Source organism: Capsicum annuum, chromosome 12 (genome assembly GCF_002878395.1).
Source record: "Capsicum annuum cultivar UCD-10X-F1 chromosome 12, UCD10Xv1.1, whole genome shotgun sequence".
Taxonomy (NCBI): domain Eukaryota; kingdom Viridiplantae; phylum Streptophyta; class Magnoliopsida; order Solanales; family Solanaceae; genus Capsicum; species Capsicum annuum.
In genome coordinates, this window is record NC_061122.1 from 155,521,072 (window position 1) to 155,541,749 (window position 20,678).

The 20,678-nt window shown below is 29.0% G+C and overlaps 1 long non-coding RNA gene across 2 annotated transcripts; it reads right to left on the reverse strand.

Moving 5' to 3' along the window:
- Window positions 1-9,695: 9,695 nt before the first annotated feature.
- Window positions 9,696-16,138, reverse strand: LOC107851654. 2 transcript variants are annotated; one of them, XR_001669112.2, is made up of 2 exons: window positions 15,567-16,138; window positions 9,696-10,078 (listed from the first exon to the last, which is right to left on the reverse strand). It is a non-coding gene; the product is annotated as an uncharacterized LOC107851654 (long non-coding RNA). The 2 variants fall into 2 exon arrangements; XR_001669113.2 differs by having other exon boundaries at window positions 15,795-16,135.
- Window positions 16,139-20,678: the final 4,540 nt, after the last annotated feature.

Here is a 20,678-nt window from a genome sequence, read left to right on the forward strand (position 1 = left end):
ACTAGCTCTTCCTTTTGCATATCTACAGTCTATTATATGTTCTTTTTGGCTTACTACGTAGTATTCTTCCTTTTTTCTACTAAATATATTTTTTACTGTTGGTATTTTAAATATTTTTTCTACACTTAAGTCTAAATCTTTTCCTTTTATTTCGTCAAATATATTACTGTCAAATATTATTTTTTGATCTTTCCTTCTTCATTTAAATATTCTTCTTATGCTAGTTTAATCAGAGCCTATGCTAATTAAAGTTACGAAAGTAGTATATATTTGGATTTATTTAGATGAATAACGTACAAAAATCACAACAATATAAAGAATTAAAACAAATAATATCTGAAAAACGTAAAGAATTAAAAATAAGGATAGAAAGACTACGATATAACAAAATTGCTGGAGTTAGCAAAAACTCAATAAATGCACAAAAATAAGAAATATCAAATTTAGAATCAACAATAGATAGTCTAGAATATATATATATCAACATAACCTATATACATTTAAATAAAATGAACAAAGAAGAATTTATAATAGATGAAAAAATATATGAAAATCACGAAGGATTAAAAATAAAAATAGTATTCTCTAATTTAGAAGGAGATATAAGAAAACAGGTGAAAGTTTATATTTAATGTTAGAAAAAAAAGAATTAAAATTAGAAGATAAGTTGACAGCCATGGTAAGAATAGAAAGAGAAAACGAAGAGATAGACAGAAAAAAGAAAATAGATAAAATAAAACAACAAACCACAGAAGAAATACGAAAAATAGAAGAGACTAAAAATAGTAGGATTGCTGAATTAGAAAAAGAACTACAAATGCTAAAAGACTTATATGAAAAAAGACAGAAATAAAAGAAGAAAAAGATAAAGAACAAAATTATTAATTGAGATAAATTAATTTAAAGAAAAATTAGAAATAAAAAATAAAGAATCAGAAACCAGTGAATTAGAAATAAATACAATAGATGCTGAAGAAACAGATAATTATGATTCGAAAGATAGTGAAACATATACAGAAATTCTAGAAAACATAGAAAAACTAGAAATCAATGAAAAACAATAAGTAATTAATAAAGAAAATCTAGAACTAATAAATACATAAGTAAATACTCTAGACAAAAATATAATAGCTAGTACATCAGAAATAAGAAAATCAACCTATAATTGCAAAAATAAGTTTAAAAGATATAATTCAAAGGATGAATATAATAAATGGACACCAAAACAAATAATTAATTACAACTTTTTAGATTTAGACTGTATAATAGACTCAAATAAAACAATACAACTATGGGTAGGATACATGTCAAATCAATTATTAGATAATAAAATAGATACAACAAATACACCAGAATATATAGAAAAGACATTAATAGGAACAGTAAAATTATGGTTTTTAAACCTAACCAAAGCAAGTAAAAAAGTACTAAGATCTAATAATAAAACAGAAGGAACATCAATACCTACTAAAATACTACCAACAGAAATATTGAAAAAATATGAAATAGATATAAGAGAAAAATTTATTAGTATAACAACAAAAGAAGAAGAGCAAAATAAAGAGAAAGATACGAATAGGAATTTAATGTTAAAATTAGCAATATGTAATAAGTACTATATAGATGAGTATACGTGCGCATTTAAAGAATATTATTATAAAGGAACATATAATATAGAAGAAAGTAAAGAAATAAGAAGATTATATTTTAGTAAATTACCTGAACCATTTAGTTCAAAAATAATAAAGAGTTGGGATGAAGCAAAAATAGTAGATACCCTAGGAACAAGTATAAAATTTTTACAACAATGGTATAGAAATCTATGTGAAAAATATAGAGAAGAAATAAAAATGAAAAAAACATTAATAAGAAATTTAGCATGTTGCAAAGATAAAATAGCACCTCAATTTGGATCTGAAGAAAGATATTATAAGAAAAGAAAAAAAGATATAAGAAATATAAGAAATACAAAAAATCAAAATATAAATATAAGAAACCAAGAAAAAAATATTATGTAAAAAAATTTAAACATAAATGACCATATAGAAAAAAGAAATCTATAAAAGAATGTATTTGTTATAATTGTGAAAAATTAGGACATTTAGCTAGAGATTGTAAATTACCAAAAAATCCAAAAAATAAAAAAATATCAGAAATAAAAATAGAAAATACAGAATATATGTAGATAGATTATATAGATTATGAATCAGAAAGTGAAGATAGTATATATGAAATTTCGAAGAATGAAACAGATAATGAAATAGATAGTGAATTAGATGAATCAAACGACTGAAGAAGATATAAAAATGAATCAAATAACTGAAGAAGATATTAAAATAATAACAAAGGAAGAATATTTAAATGAAGAAGGAACAAATCAAAAAATAATATTTGATAGTAATATATTTGACGAAATAGAAGGAAAAGAGTTAGACTTAAGTGTAGAAAAAATATTTAAAATACCAACAATAAAAAATATATTTAGTAAAAAAAAGAAAGAATACTACATAGTAAGCCAAAAAGAACATATAATAGACTGCAGATATGCAAAAGGAAGAGCTAGTATACCACTAGTGTCAAAAAGAATAATTAATAAAGAAATACACGATATAAAAAGTAAAGACCCAATAAAATATGTACACTTTGGAGGAACAGAGATATTAATAAAAACATGTTTTAAAGAAGGAATAGATACACCAATAGAATTATATTTAACAGATGATAGAATTATAAAACCTATAGAAAAAAGTATAATAATAGCCATGAAAGGAAATTTCATATACCAAAAATTTAAATTTATAATAATTGCGAATTATTTAGTAGCAATAACAGATAAAAATATAGATAAATCATTAGTATTATACTGGCAAATATCAGGAATAGAACTAACCCAGGAAATAAAATATTCACAGCAAGATGTAAAAATCTATATATACTAACAACAAAACATAAAATAACAGGAAAAAATAAAATTAATAAAATACCAATAGAAAGTCTTTTTGAACAATTTGTAAAACAATTGATAATAATAATTATAGTTACAAAGACATAAATATAGAAGAAGATTTAGAAATAATAAATGATAGAATAAGTACAACAAAAAGAATAGCTCATGAAAAATCAGAATCATCAAGCTCATAAAAAAGAACAAGTTATGAAACAACTTCAACAGTTAATTTAAATCAATATTACATAACAGGAACAATAAATGAAAAAGAATATTTAATACTCTTAAACACAGGACAAGAAGAAATTTATATAGCAAAATATCTAATAAAAAATGAAGAGATAAAATCTAATAGTGATATATGCCCAAATCTACCAAGGAGTCTAAGAAACATTAAAGATACGACAGAAAAAAATAATAATAGGAGTCAGAAAAATAAAAATAGAATTTGAAATAAAGTAAAAAATGCAAAAAACAGACATAATATTGGGAATAAAATTGTTAGAACAAGTAAAACCATACTATATAGAACATACACAATTATCTATAACATATAATAAAGAAAGATTATTCATAAAAAGAACTTTAACATGATATGAAAATATATGTACTTGTAAAAATAATAGTAGAAGGATATTAAAATAGGTATTATACACGTGTGATAGATACAGGAGCAGAAACAAACTTATGTAGATGCAACTGTTTACCAGAAAGTAAATGGGATAAATTAAAAACACCAATAGTAGTCAAAAGATTTAATAACGAAGGAAGCTTAATTACAAATAAAGCTAAAAATGTAAAAATACAGCTATGGGATAAAATAATACAATAGAAGAAATCTATAATTATGAACTAACATCAAAAGATATGCTTTTAGAAATGTCATTTTTAGATAAATTATACCCACATATAATAACTAAAATATATTGGTGATTTACAACACCATGTTAACAAAAAGTAAGAGCAAAAAGAGTTATTAATAAAATAAGAAAGAAAACTGATTGGATAGAAGGAAGTGAAAAAATTACACAAAAGTTAGAAAATATAAAAAATACAGAAGACACAATAGAACTAGTTGTATTTTCGATAAATAAAAAAGAAATAACTATATTTTCAATAGATAAGGTAGAAATAATAAAGAAAAAATTAAGACAGTTATATAGTGAAGATTTATTAAAAGGTTGAGAAAAACATAAAACTACTATAAAAATTGAATTAATAGATAAAAATAGCATAATAACTCAAAAACTATTAACATATAATTTTGATGATTTAGAAGAATTTAAAATGCACATAGATGAATTATTAGAAAAACAGTATATATAAAAAAGTAATAGTAAACATAATAGTCCAGCATTTATAGTAAATAAACATAGTGAATAAAAAAGAGGTAAAAGTAGAATGGTTATTGATTATAGAAATTTAAATGCAAAAACTATGACATATAATTATCCAATATCAAATAAGATATTAAAAATAAGACAAATACAAGGATATAACTATTTTAGTAAATTTGACTGTAAATCAGGATTTTACCACTTAAAGTTAGAAGAAGAATCTAAGGAATTAACCGCATTTACGGTACCACAAGGATTTTATGAATGGAACGTATTACCATTTGTATATAAAAATGCACCAGGTAGATATCAACATTTTATGAATATTTATTTTAAATAATTACCTAATTGTATAGTATACATAGATGATATACTACTATATACAAAAACTAAAGAGGAGCATTTAAAATTATTAGAACAATTTACAGATATAATAGAAAAATTAGAAATAAGTTTAAGTGAGAAGAAAGCCGAAATCATGAAAAACCAGATAGAGTTTTTAGGAATACAAATAGATAAAAGTGGAGTAAAAATGCAACAACATTAGTACAAAAAATAATAAATTCAAAAGAAGAATTAGATACAAAAAAGAAATTACAATCATTTTTAGGATTAGTAAATCAAGTAAGAGAATATATACCAAAATTAGCAGAAAACCTAACGCCTTCACAGAAAAAATTTAAAAAGGATGTAGAATATAATTACAACGATGAAGATAAAAAATAAGTTCAAAAAATAAAAATACTTTGTAAAAAGTTACCAAAATTACAATTCCCAGATGAAAATAAAAAATTTACATATATAGTAGAAACAGATGAAAATGAATATAGTTATGGAGGAGTACTTAAATATAGATACGAAAATAAAAAATTAGAACATCATTGCAGATACTACTCAGGTACGTTTAATGAAACAAAAATAAAATGAGAAATAAATAGAAAAGAATTATGTTCGTTATATAAATGTTTATTAGTATTTGAACCATATATTGTATATAACAAATTTATTGTGAGAACAGATAATACACAGGTCCGGTGGTGGCTAACAAAGAAAATACAAAAATTCAGTTACAACAAAAGAGATTCGGAGACTAGTATTGAATATATTAAATTTTACATTTACAATTGAAGTAATTAGTACTAACAAAAATGTTATTGCAGATTACATATCAAGACAAAGCTACACAAACTGACATAATAGAAGATGATGCTTTAGAAAAGATACTCAAAATCCTAACTATACTTTCAATGAAAGTGGACAGTATGGGTAATGAAATAGAAAAGCTAAAAACTAATGAAGTTAAACTGAAGTCTGAAGCTACAAATCAGCTAACTCAACAGTGTGCAGAGCTATGTCGATCAAAAAACATTAAAATTCTAGAGCTAAGAGGAGACGTTGGGACACTCCATAAAATCCATAACGTTTATCAATCTACAATTGCAGGTACAAACAAAGGAGTTAGTGGACAAAGATACCAGAACATGAACATGAATAAGATATTTGAGAAGCCATTTATACCAAAAATACAAAAAGACCCCTTGTACATACCCCCACAAATTACCACATATCAAGATAGTTTGAACCAAGATAAAAAAAACTTATAACCATCTAGCCCGAGGATACATAGAAAATATCTACAAAGTACAAACTTTTCTAAACCTTAACCCCAGAGCTACAGATATCCAAGAACCAAACACAAACTATATTACCCAAAGATTGCAAGGTCATAACAAGCTAATCGCACTACCCAAAATTAACCCAAGCTTAATAAAAACTTATTTCGACTATGGATTATTAAATACCATATATACCCAAGATGGAGAAGAACTATCAGTTATAGAAGAATTACATAAAATATTCACCACTTATAAAAGAGTAACCAAAGGAAATCAATTTTATATAAAGTTTTATACTGCACCAGCAGAGATATTATACGATGAGATCAAACCAGTTATACACATTGTAAAAATAAGATTAACCAGAGATATGATTATACCGGAAGATATTGTATAGAAGCCAGAGATACCCAGAATTGAGATACCTGATTTCTACGCAAACAAATGACTTATTGGACTAGCTACAATTATTCAAAAATTAGCAAATAATTATATCAATGGAAACCCAATATGAAGCTATTATTCAAGAGACCATAAAATGATTTATTCAAATTCAAGAGAACTACGACAAATAGATATGGAAGATGTCAGACAATGGGTAATGACGTTACTTAACCCAGAAAAATAATCTACTGCAAGAGCAATTAAGAAGGAATTTATTTCAGATGGATTATTAACAAGATATTGCAAGATAATTGGACACAAATATCCAGACCATCAATGTTCGAGATGTAAAGGAGAAGATAACGTTATACCAGACTTACAGCTAGAATAAAGATAAGCATGCCAACTGGAAAGAAGATAGAAAAACAGCAAATACGACAAGAAAAAGATAACAACGGAGCAATAATAGAGAGACAAGTTAATTAAAGTTGAAAGTGACATATGAAAGAATAGATACTTTTTCTTGAAAATTTTACGTAAATTATTTATTAGATACTATTTACTTTAAGACTTTTGACAAACATGTGCCATTATTAATCTTTGATATTTTAGTCTTCATAGACTTTTTGTAAAGCTATTCATAGCTTAGTCCTAAATTGTATAGACATTTATAGGATTTAATTAGTTTTTGTCTTTTTAGAAGACTTTTTGAAATTGGTAGGTTACGTGTAAAGTTATAGGTGCAAAGATGTAAAGAGTTTACATTATAAATAAAAGGCATCGAAGGCAGAATGAAGGCAAGCCTTCATGTGTTGAAGCAAACACTCTTCTTTCACAACAAACTTTTACATATTTATTAAAAACAGGTATATTTCAATGGAAAAAGCTATGGATGAACAAAGCTTAGAATTATCAAACCTACCAGAATAGGTATATTTATTTGTGATTATGAATAGCTAAATTCATAAATTCCTAACAATCATGATATGATAAAATAAGTTCATGTTAGTTACTTTATAGTAGAATTATTCGGAAAATAGCATGTTAAGAAGTTTATTAGCAAAGTGGAAAAGGAGAAAAATTTCTAAGAACTATGCCATCCTAAAGGTGAAACCGGTGAGGCAAGAAAGCCGTGATAGGGGAGTAGCTAGAGTAGAGGCGTTGTTTAAGGAAAAAGTATCCAGATTACCATGCTAATAGTGACCGAAGAATATGTTATTTAAGAAAAATCTAGTATATAGTAATCTAAAATGATCATATTTTGTTATGTGTATGATTGAAGGGAATATTTTGAAAAAGCATCATATGAAAAATGAACACTTATTTATCTGACGAAATGGTAGATAAATTTAAAATACTTGTTTTGTATGTACTTAAGGATATAGAAATTGTAGATATAAGAAAAATCATATTGGAAAAAATATTTGATAAATATTTTATGACTAGAATAAATTACATACCTCACCTACCTAACTACTCTTATAAATACTTACATACCAAACCTACACATCAACGATGATAAATTACGTATATTTAGAATATTGAAAAATGGATATAAAAATATACAATTAATAGAAAAAATAATGAAAACAAATTTAGAAGAATATATGAGAACCAAAGATATAAAATATATAGAATACCTTAATGAAAATATAGAAGAATTAATAAGATTAAACAAACAACTAAAGAAAATTATGAAAAAACATTTAGTTAACCTACCTAAATAACAGATAATTTTAAAGTACTAGTTTTATACATACTTAGAGATATAGAAATTATAGACGTAAAGAAAATAATATGGAAAAAAATATTTAACATTGAAGATGAAGAGTTAGATATGAATCAGATAGAAGACGAGTTAGGAGAAATATACTTAAGTGATGACAATCACTATTACTACCTAGATAATTATTTAGATGGATATAATACAGATTAAGAAATGCTAGATTATATTCAAAGAGTTAGAGAAAAATAAAGTTGGTTATACAAAGAAATTAATTATAGAAACCAGCTTAGAAAGGAAGAGAACAATTAAAAGAAAGATTAATTTGGATAAATAAAACCATAACACAACTAGAATTAAAAAACAGTTCAGAATATAATTTAGACATAAAATTATTCATAGATGAAAAAGACAGGATAATTAATGAAATAGATAACCTAGAATTTAATATCAGATATAGTACAATTAGAAGAAATTATTACAAAAAAATTTGCAGTATCACAACTACTTTAGGATAAAATGATAGACAATGAGTATTTAAAATATTGGAGACAAGATATGGAAGAAATAAGATTGACAGAAATAAAGAAAATTTAATTGAATATTTTAGAACAAAAGATATAGAATATTTAGAATACCTCCAAAATAATATACAAGAATTACAAAGGTTAAGAGAAAAAACTAAAGAATATTGCAGTAAAGCATTTAATCAAATATCATGAAGAATAATTTGGGTAATAAATAGATCTATTTAGATGAATATATAGATCTATTTAGATGAATTACAGATATATATGTTTTCAGCTATATGTATTTATAATATACATATGCAGTCTATTTATGTGCTCACTGACAATTTCATATGTTTTCAGCTATATGTATTTATATTATGCATATGCAGTTTTGTTTTTTGGCAATTACATATGGCTCCAGCTATATGTATATATATTATACATATGCAGTATGTTTATGTGTTCACTGGCAATTACATATGTTTTCAACTGTATGTATTTATAATATACATATGTAGTATTTTACGTGTATAAAACATGCACTCTTATGTGTATTTTTTTCATATACATGCCATATATTTTCATTGGCATATAGTGTACTAGATTCTAAAATTGACGCATCTTTCAAAATTGCACACTACTGATATTTTTTCGTTAGTAAAAAATACATATGTTTTATGCATAAAACTACATCTGCATGTAATACAAGAAACCATACGTATTTCTGAAAAAATATATTTACATTAGACATAAATACAAATGCAAACTGGAATGCACATATGTATTATTGATGGATATATATGCATAATTAAAAAATACATATGCATTATTTATAAATATACAAAAACTTATTGATATATGCATTGCAGACAAAAACATATACAGAAACGTATGAATACATATCAGGAAAATTATATTTTCAGACTTGTAAAAAAATACGTATGCATTATTAAAAATACATATGTACACTGGAATGAACATTTGTATTATTCATAAATCCATATGACTCATAAATCTATATGGCATTCTGCTTCAATCCACAAGTACAATTCTGTAAAAATACATAAATACATATGCATTAGATATAAATACATATGCAAAACTGGATAGAACAGAAGTTCATAAGGACATATTGCTAACATTTACATAAACTAACCATGAAAATATTGAAGTTTAAAAGATTAAACATCAAAAATCTTAATATAACAGTAAATAAACATTAATATATCATCTTTGAATATTAAAGTAACATATGAAACTTAAGAAATATTCAACATATTGTTTATCCACCTAATGTTAACTGTTGTAAACTTCAACAAAATAAAAATACACATCAAAGATCATGCACTTCAGTGTCTTCTGTTATCCTAATTTTTCAAGAAGGCCTCATTGGTGCTCCATCATCACTTTGTGCCTTCACTTCTTCTTTCGTCGAACCATAATCCCACAAAAGTAAAGCATATCTTGTGCGAATAAGATCTGGGTCAAAACCAACAGATGGAACATCTTCACCAAAAGTAAGACACTCAACATATGTTAGCATATATAAGCCACAATCCCTGCAAATACATATATCAATAAGTAAGAACCCGTTATAAAATTAAGATGTTGACGAAAATACATCTTAAAGTTACATCATTGGTCCATATCGTAGTTATCAAACATCAAAATACAAACATTGTTATCATCTCATGAATAACAAATACAACTGAGTAAAAAATTTAAATATTATCAATAACAAAAAAAAATATATCTAACCTGTAACAAATACATTTCATATATTTCAAGCAAATCAAATACATATGTATTTTATTTATACATAACTGGCACAAGAATCATGCTTATTAAGAAGAAAGAAGTACATAGCATAGTCAAAATCTAATGATAACAAATACAACTTAACATCAAATACAAATCATAGAAGTAAACAAAATAAAAACATATCTATACTGTAGCATGTATATACTTTACATGTCAAAACAGTGTCATTTATGTATTTACAGAATACATATTATACTTATATTACAACATATACATATGTATTTTATGAATACATGAATGGTCCAAATTTAAGTAACCAAAATATAATACAACTGAACATCAGATACAAACCTTATCAGTGACAAATACTAATGTCTTACTCGTAACTTAAATACAAATACATATAAAAAAATATACAAAATACATAACATATACAGTTCTATCAGTAACAAACCTTTGTACAAAATACATATTTTATATATAACAGATATAAAATAAATATATCTTAACAACACATTAGGGACTACAATTTCATATCTTAACAAAACTGAAAAATAAATACACACCTAATAAATTGTATATATAAAATACATATATGAACATGTTGTCCAGAAACTATAAAATTTTACAAATAGCATCATACCTTCTCCACTTTCTCTTCTTCGAATTCGAAATCAGATGAAACAGGACTTACAATTTTACAAGATTCACCTTTTTCATCCAACTTCATCTTTTCATCATTTTTTGAATTTTTGTGGATTTTAGGGATGAAGATTTTCTCAAATCTTTCTATTTCATTTTTTTCACAAAGTTTTTCGGATTGTTATGGTGCTTCAATCTCACATCTTCACTGTTAACACCTCCCTTAGGTTGAATATTAGTAGAACACAAGTCTTCATCTTGTGTTAACCCAAGACTAAACGATGGTAATTCATCGAAAATCAAATTCATCGGTTGAATTCCTTTAATGGAGCTACTACGATTTGCATGTTGTGCCATTATAGCGAAACTCCAAAAAATTTCAACACGCACACACAAAAAAAACCTAATAAACGAAATCGGCAAAGAAGAATGAAATTTTTTAAAAAAAAATTCAACAATAAAATACATAAAAAAATTTATATGAAAAATATAACTTGCATTAACTTTAAAGTAAACTTACCTTAATTGAAGGATGCGATGTTTATCAATATCTTGAGAGATAAAAATGGTTTTTGAAAAAAAATTGAAGATTGTAGGGAATTAGATTTGGCAAAGTAGCGTGAAAAAAGGTTGGGTAAAAAGGGGAGTTCAATACACGCGCTTTTCTCTAACAAAGGTAAAATATTGCTATGTTTTGTTATTAGTTGTAATTTTGAGAGACTATTACTATTAATTACAATTAATAGGGTTGCTAGTTTATGTAATTTTTCCTATTTCAATTATATACAAATTCAACCCAACAATAGGCCCAAGTCCAACAAGCCAATACCTCTTATTATATAATAAGCCCAACAATACTGTTTTTTTCTATCTTGTTAATTGTTATGCTATACTTATGCTATATGCATAATACAGTTATGTAATTATATTAAACTTCTAGTTGTTTCATTTTATTTCATGCATGATGAGTTATTTATACTTGTGAATGAAAATTGGATTTGAGAAAAGCTATTTTTTAAAAAATAATCAATTTCAAAAGTCCAGTCATGACAAAAAAAACCCACTACTTTATTCTTCAAAACCAAAAAACACCTGAAATAATCAAACTGAATTTGCAAAAACTAAACCAAACGGAATTTATTTCAGTACAATTACGATTATTATTTTTGCAGAGCCAAAAATTGAAAATCAAATCGATATTAAACAATTGAACCGAACAAACTAAATGCCCACCACTAAAGGCTAGGAATGCAATATGTCAATTGCAATCTAAATGGAAAAATATGAGTGTTTATTCAAGAGCACATTCAAGTGGGAGTACTTTCAGATACTAAACAACAATTGACTTTACAAACTGAATTTCTAAGAAACTGGGCAACCAATGGTCAGTACTATTGTGTATGCCAAATGTGATGCTCATGAGAGACTCGATGTTTGAAATAACGTATACTCAATTTCTCACAGCATGAATTTACCATGGCTAGCTGGTGGTGATTTTAATGTCATAATATTAGATAAAGAAAGATAGGATGGCTTTCAGTTTCTCCTAAGAAAGTGGAAGACGTTGCTTTTTATATTATTCTTGTAAGTTATTGGACATCAACTTCAAGGATAGTCCATTTACTTGATGGAATGAAAGGGCTGGAAATAAGTATATCTTCAAAAAATTGAATAGACTAGTGCTGAATCAGGCCTTTCTTGGCATGGCTGGACCTGTGGAGGTCAGGCACTTAGCTTGAATAGGGTATGACCATGCCCCACTGTTACCATCTTTTGGAGGACAACCTAATCATTTTAGAAAAACTTTCAAATTTTGAAAATTTGGGTTGTCGAGCAAACTTTAATGAGGTGATTAAAAATAGTTGGGTTTCTCAGGATGAATTTGATATCTTCATCCGTATTAAGCAGAAGATGAAGAACACTAAGAAAACACTTGATTCTTGGAATAGAGAGAGATTTGATGATATATTCAAGCAATTGTTATTAGGGAAGAAATTGCTATACTTACGAAAGACCTTTTTAAAGAAAACCCTATTGCTAGTAATAAAGTGTACTTCAAAAGGCTCAAGATGAGTTGAATATTATCTACACTTTGAAGACGAATTCTGGAGGAAAATACATGGATACAATGATTTTTTGAAGGAGATTGAAACATTAGATCTTTCGTAGTCTGGTAAATAGAAGAAAGAAGAGGCTATCAATTAACAAAATCATCAAAAAAGATGGGCAATGGGTAAATAGTGATGAGAAAATAGCTGCAAGATCAATATTCTTTTCTCAAAAGTAGCTCACTTGCCTGGATGCTCCAATAGAGATTTATCTTCTTAGCCATGTGCCAACCTTGGTTACAGAAGAGATGGACATGGTGATTAATGTTATTTCAATTGAAGAAGAGATGAAGAAGGTGATTTTTGAATTGAACAGGGAAAGTTCAAGTGGTCCAGATATTGGTCAGTTCTATCAAAGTTATTGGAGAATTATAGGTATTGACATTGTTAAGGTGGTGGTTGCTTTTTTTTATAGGAAGCACTCTTTCCAAGTCTATTACTTACACTAACTTGATCTTATTGCCTAAAAAAGACACGGTTCAGTCAATTGCAGACATGAGAACAATTAGTTTAATTAATTTTCTTAACAAGGTGATTTCAAGAGTGCTTCATGATAGATTTGAGGTCCTTTTTCTATGTTTATTTTATAAAATCAGTCCAATTTTCTAAAGGGAAGAAGCAACATAGAGAACGTCTTACTAGCTCAAGAACCACCGAAAAAAAAATGAAAAAACCTATTGATGTGGCTGTCAAACTTGACTTGTCTAAAACTTATGATAGAGTGAATTGGAGTTTCTTGATTAAGATCCTGGAAAAGATGGGTTTTGACAACCAAGTGGTTGATATGATCTGGAAGCTAATGGCTAATTACAGGCATTCAATTTTGATAAATGGATAATCATATGGATTCTTCCATTCTACAACATGTGTGAAACAAAGAGATCCATTATCCCCCGTCCTTTTTATCTTGTCCACAGAAGTATTGGCTAGAGTTTTGAATTCCTTGTTTGATAATAAGAATTTCAAGGATATTGGAATGTCAAAATAGAGTAATATTATAATCATCTAGCTTATGCAGAAGACACCATATTATTTGCATCAGCGGACAGGAGATCTCTACAATTGGTGACCAAGACTAGAGAATTATGAATAACAACAACAACAACAAACCCAGTGTATTCCCACCTGGTGGGGTCTGGGGGGGTAGGATGTACGCAGTCCATACCTCTACCTCTGAAGAAGTAGAAAGGCTGTTTCCGATAGACTCCCGGCTCGAGACACGCGGTACCACACAAACACATGAATTATGAATAACAATCAGGGAAAAATATTAATAATGAGAAGAGAGCATTTTATGTCTATAACAAGACTGCCAATGTTGTAATACAAGACGTAGGAGGAGGATGGCAGAAACAAGTTTGGGTTGCTTGGACAAATATTTGTATTCTAAAGAAGGAGGAGGATTAGGATTTATATCTTTGTCTAATATTTCTAAAGCATTGTTTGACAAATTTTGGTGGGTATTTAGAATGAAAAAGTTCATGTGGACTGTCTATATTTATGTGGAATAAATATTGCAAGAGATATGATCCTCAAATAGTACAATAGAGAGGTGGATCTCAAACATGAAAGTATATAATTGAAGACAGAAATTATATTGCTCAACAGATTTAGTGGAAGCCTAAATGTGGTCATGATAATATTTGGCATGACAATTGGACACAACACGAGGATTTACATTAATACTTACTAGTTACTAGCACTAATGATCAGCAAGTGGAAGATGTGAACTTTTTTCTCATGGGAGATGGAACACAAAATTGATAAAGTATTATTTCCTGAAAAGGTTTGTAATCACGTTGAAAATAATTTAACAGTGGGGGGAGGGGGGGAGTATTGAAGAGTGGGATGAATCTTGATGGATGCTAAACTCTTCTATTAAGTTCACTTTAAATCATCTTGGGAAATTTGGAGACAAGCAAGAGATGTACGAATTTCAAGCAGTTCTGGTAAGTTCACTATAAATCATCTTGGGTATGTTCAAATGCAATTCAAATGGTGAAACCCCTGGATTAGGGGCTTTTTGTATAAAAAATGGAGATGGTAACTTAACCTGCGTAGAAGCTAGGAGATTTGATGAAGGAACTGACCTAGTAATTAAGGTAGTGACCCTAAGACTAGGCCTGGAGTAATGCATTATTCATAATTTACTTTCATTGACCCTGGAGGCTGATTCTTTTAGCCTAAATAAGATTCTTAATGGGATTTGAGAGATTCCTTGGTGCATTTATAAATAGAGAAGCAACAGGCAAAAAACACAAAAGATACCAAATCATCAAAACAGGTAAAGTAACAGGAACAATAGTAGAGACAAAATAAAGAGGTAAAAGCACTAATATGATAAAGTACTTATATTTCTTGAATTTCAAGTAGTTGAATAAACTTTTAATTAAGCTCAATGTGTTTGAAGATAGGGAAGGTAGGGAAATGTCATCCGGTAAAGAACAAAGAAGGATAAATCAGTATAACAGGTACAAGAGAAGTAAAAAAGATAAGACAGAAAAAGAAAAGGAATGATAGGAAAAAGTTCCTATACTTTTTGAATCTCAAGAGGTGGTATCAGCTTCATAGTAAGCTCATTCTCTTGGAAAACAATAAATATGGGGAAACTAAATATCAATTCAATGGAATGGCAATACATATCATCAAGGAACTTATTTATACATTTTACTCTGCAACTAAACTGCACACATCAAGAAATATGAAAGAGAGTTTAGATCCTAACAAAAGTAGACAAAAAAGGAAGAGAAACTCTATGATGTACCCTTGAGCTTATCAGATTGGCCTCTATTTAGTCGAAAAAGTCTTTATTGAGCTGGTTCACATGACATTTGTGAGAATTTTGAATTAATTGCGTAAAAATACCTCAAACTCGATAAAGTGTAGATTTAGGATTAGAGCCTCAACATAGAGAATATAGTTTGGAATTCTCCATCTTTGTCTCGTCATTAGAAGAAAAGAGACGATCGATTTGATCTTGGAAATAATGAATGAAGACAAATAGTTAACTCTCCATATCTTGGATTTATAGATAGATTTTATTTGGTTTTTGTTTTGTTCATTTTTTGAGCCTAGGTTGAATCCAGCCAATCTGGATTATTTGTTTTTTTTAATAAAGGGCTATGTGGCCTATCTAATATATATATATATATAAAGGAGAATTAGAAGTATCCTGATGCGGAGCATACTTCTAAGGTCTTCATTCTTATTTTACTTTTTTATTAATTTTTTAATAATTTTTATCTATTTATTTGATATATTAAAATAATTAATAGAAAAATATGGTCAAGTGCATTCTCTTACTACAATATGTATTACTGTATTAAATTACTTCAGTATTTATTTTAACCATTAGAATGCCAATTTAATTAATTTAAAGTTCCTCTAATTCTTTACAACAAACAACGAATGTAACAATTCTAATCAATATCTATTTTATCACATTTTTTCATTTTAATGCAGTGTTAGAGTCCAAAAGCCATTATCAGGAGTTACAACAGTTATGACAAGTCTAAAAGTCTCTAACAATTGACAAATTTATACTTCATTTCTTCATCTCCTCATTCATCAATTGTAGCTGCCGGAGATGATGTTGGGGAGATGAAAATGTATGTGCTTCTTGATCTTTTTGCTTTATCTGTTTGAATGTAAAAGCTTTTGTTGATAATTTACTTTTACAGAGATTATCAGCTTTGTGTATGCTATAAAGTTAGAATTTTGATGAGATGGTGTGCTTCTCAAGTTATTTATTTTTGGGGTTAGTTAGTAATGGCGAAATCAAAAATTTCGTTAAGGGTGTTCAAGATTTCATAAATATGCATGAACATAATAACATTTCACTAATATACTTCATATAATTCTTCATATACATAATATAATTTTTCAATGAAAGACGTTTAATTGTGGCTACGCAATAGTGGGTGGGGTGGGAGTGGGGGGTGGGGGTGGGAGGGAAATGACAAGGAATGCATAACTGTTTTTCATCTTGCAAATGATAGAGGAAAGAATTCATAAGCTTTGGTTCGTCTTTTACTTTTCATACATAATATTATCTGAGTGCTTTAGTTTTATATGAAAATATCAACAGGATAATACTCTTTGTCTACATGGTTTTATTGTTTCTATTGACCAGGCACAACAAGGTTACTCTTTAACATTGATTCCACACTTTACAAAGGTGTCCAACTTCCTCCCTCTTTAAAAAGTTGTAAGATTTTAATTTTTTTTAAACCCAAACTAGAGTTTAGACAAATCAATACTTTTCTAGAATTGAATAATACTAATAGTAAGATAATTTTGATCAGGGACACATTGTTTAGATGGTTGTCACATATATTGTTAAATAATGTATCATATTGTACTGTGTTATATTATATCGTACTATATTGTTTTAATGAATACAATATTTGGATAACTTATGTCAATTTTCTATCATCACAGAATGTAACACACCAAAGATTTGAAGGATAAAACTACCAGAAAAGTAGGATATTTGGTAGAGCTAACGTAGGATAAACGATAAAATAGCATAATTAAATAATTAATAAATAAAGATGAATTAAAAAAAAAGTAAACTGGCAATCACATCATATTGGTCTTACACAGAATGGGATTTATGATGAGCCTCCCCTCAAAGTTAAATCCTAAGATTTCAAGCATTGCACTTTAGCTTTTCAGTGGTATCGATCATTTATGTAAATCCCTGAAGTTTTTCCTAGCAAAATTTTTGTAGATTCGTCCAAAAACAGACACTCGATGAAGGAGTTATGACTAATTTAAGTTCTAGCCGAAAAATATCGCCATTTCTGTCCTTGGCGCATTGCGGAAAAGGTGTAAATGACGATGGTCAATTTTCAGTAAGACTCCGTGATGGTGGCGCATCGCGGAGTGGGCCAAATTCCCATTCATCAATTTACAGTGAGCCACCACGATAGTGGCGCGCCGCGCTGGCGCATAAGATCGGGTTCCCAGTTTAAATTTTTCCAGTTTCGTTCAGAAATTTACAAGGGTAGTTTGGACTTTTTTCCAAATCTCTTAAAACGCCCAAACAGGAGATTAAGACCTCTACAAGCATAATATTCGACATTCTCAAGATTTCCTTCAAAACAAAAACCCTAGTTCATATACTTCTCCTCCAAGAAACTCAAGATTCAATCGTGGGTTTTTAAAATTTATCAGAGATTTGGAATCCCCAAACCGTAGGCTTCAAGGATCAACCATTATTCTTTATAATCGAGCTATGCGGGGTTTTCCTAAAGATCTCATGGGTATAGAAATCTTGATTTTAAGAAAGGGGTTTCGAATTTATGAATATATTCATGTTTTAGAAGCGTTGATGATATGGTTTTGGTCTTTAGGCCTTTCCCCAAATTGATTTGAAATTATATATATATTGTAAGCATGTGTTTTAAGGTTGATGATTGAATTGAGAGCATGATTCATGAACAATTCCTCTCTTGTAATGATTTTTATTTACTTATGATATACTATGAAATCGTTTGAATGCATCTTGAAAAGCATGTTATGAAATGTTTTGAATAATGTTATATTTGGATTATGATTTTGATTTCAAAAGAGAGAGGGTTGTTTATGTTGATGAATGTTGAACATAATCAAATAATGAGAAGGGTTGCATGGTTTGTTAAAGATTACATGACCACCACTTGTTTATTGAAAGGATAGGAATTTTGCATAGTTTTGACTTATGTTTTTGGAACATGAATTCCCTTTTCTAAATTGCATGTTTGGGTGGTCTGAACTATGTTTTAATAAAAAAATCATGCGTGATGCAATATGGCTCAGAAATAGGACTTGCAAGTCTTGGTGTGACGACACCAATCCAGATTACGCCATGATAATTCAGAACAGAATAGAACCCATGTTTGAAATCAGACTTTTCAGATGTTGAAACTAGAAAAAATGCTTGATTCAGAATAGGATAAAATTGGGCATAAAGAGAGTTTAGGTGGTTCCCCGAAGAAGATATGAGTTCAGGCAACTCATTTCTCAAAATCATGATTTGCCAATTCGGGTATATTATATTACGCTGGCCTAGTGCCGTGTGGCGTACCGAAATTAGAAACTCCAACCCCTGCGGTACACTCGGGTTGGAGGCTTCTCCGCTGAGTCAATGGCGGATTCTATACAGCCCGTAGGATTTTAGAATTGTAGGGGTGTACCACCTAACTCAGAAGTAATACAAAGATCAGGCATTGCATTGACTAGAATGATTTATGATTTCAAGAAGTGCCCATGTGTTTAGAACTATTTCATGTATAATATTTTGACCAATTGCTCTCCAACTATTATATATATATACAAGTTTTATTTTGGATTACTTTGCGTACCAGTACATCTGTATTGACCTCCCTCCCTACAGGTTCTAAGGCACAGTCTAGGGGTCCTAATAAGCAGTAGATTTTATCAAACAAGACTGAAGAGTACCAGTTGGTGAGCCTTTTATATTTCAGAAGGCCTAGTTTCTTTCAGACAGTTATTATTTATTATAGTTTTGGTCTACTGGGGGCCTTGTCCCAGTTTTCAGATAGTTGTTATTTGATCAAGTAGTAGAGATTTTGCAAATGGTTTTCAGACAGTGTTTAGTTGATATTGAATTTTATTCCTCATTGTTAAACTAAATTTAGATTATGACCATGTTTCCGTAGCAGATTTTATTTCCGCATTTCCTATTTATATATGAATGGTGTATATGATTACAAGTTAGAAGGGCTCTCGGGCCTTCATGGTTCGAGATGTCCGTCACGGCGAGCCCTGGTTTGGGTCGTGACAAACTTGGTATCAGAGTAAGGTTCATGGTCCCAGGGTATCTGCGAAATTGCGTCAGGTAGAGTCTTGTTTATGGGTGTGTAGCGCGCTACACTTATAAGTAGGGGGCTACTAGGTGTTTAGGAATGTTTCCCCTCCTTGTGATCTAGTTCGTGCTTTGGAGTCTAATCTACCTCTAATCAATGTTCTCTTGCTTTTCAGAAAAATTGATCATGCCTCTTCGTCTCACTATCGATCAGAATGCACAAACTGATGAGGTCTGTCCCACTCACGGGATGCGGACCTATAATAGAGCTCTCACCCTAGAACCTGTTACTACTCCGGGAGTACCTCCAGTCCCGACTAGTCCTCCTCGAGCTCTAAGAACAAATGTTAATCATCCCCAGTCCTCTCTTAGGGACATATCGAATGTAGAATTCAGACAGTCCATTCACATGCTTGTACAGCTAGTAGCCATACAGACTCAAAGGTCGGAGGATACTGGGTCTGCATCTGTTACTTGGGAGGCTACTAGGGTGGGCCAGTTCATGAGAATTCACCTCTTGCTTATGCAATCCTGTTTGCACAAATAATAGGTGCCGTTCGAAGCTCTCGAGATGACAAACGCAGTTATCGGATTACTTTGGAATTTCTACGGTTAAATCAAAAGTAATTTAAAGGTCAAATTTGGCTAGGGTTTGTTCTTTCTCAATGATTGATGATAAAAATGAGTTTTTGAACTCATATACATGTATATATACACATATTCCCGTCCATAATATCATAAGGAATGACCAAAGTGCCTTTAAAATTTAAATAATGTCAAATCTGTCCTTTGGTGGACTGTTTTGATAAGCTAAAGTAGATCAACCATAACTCTTTG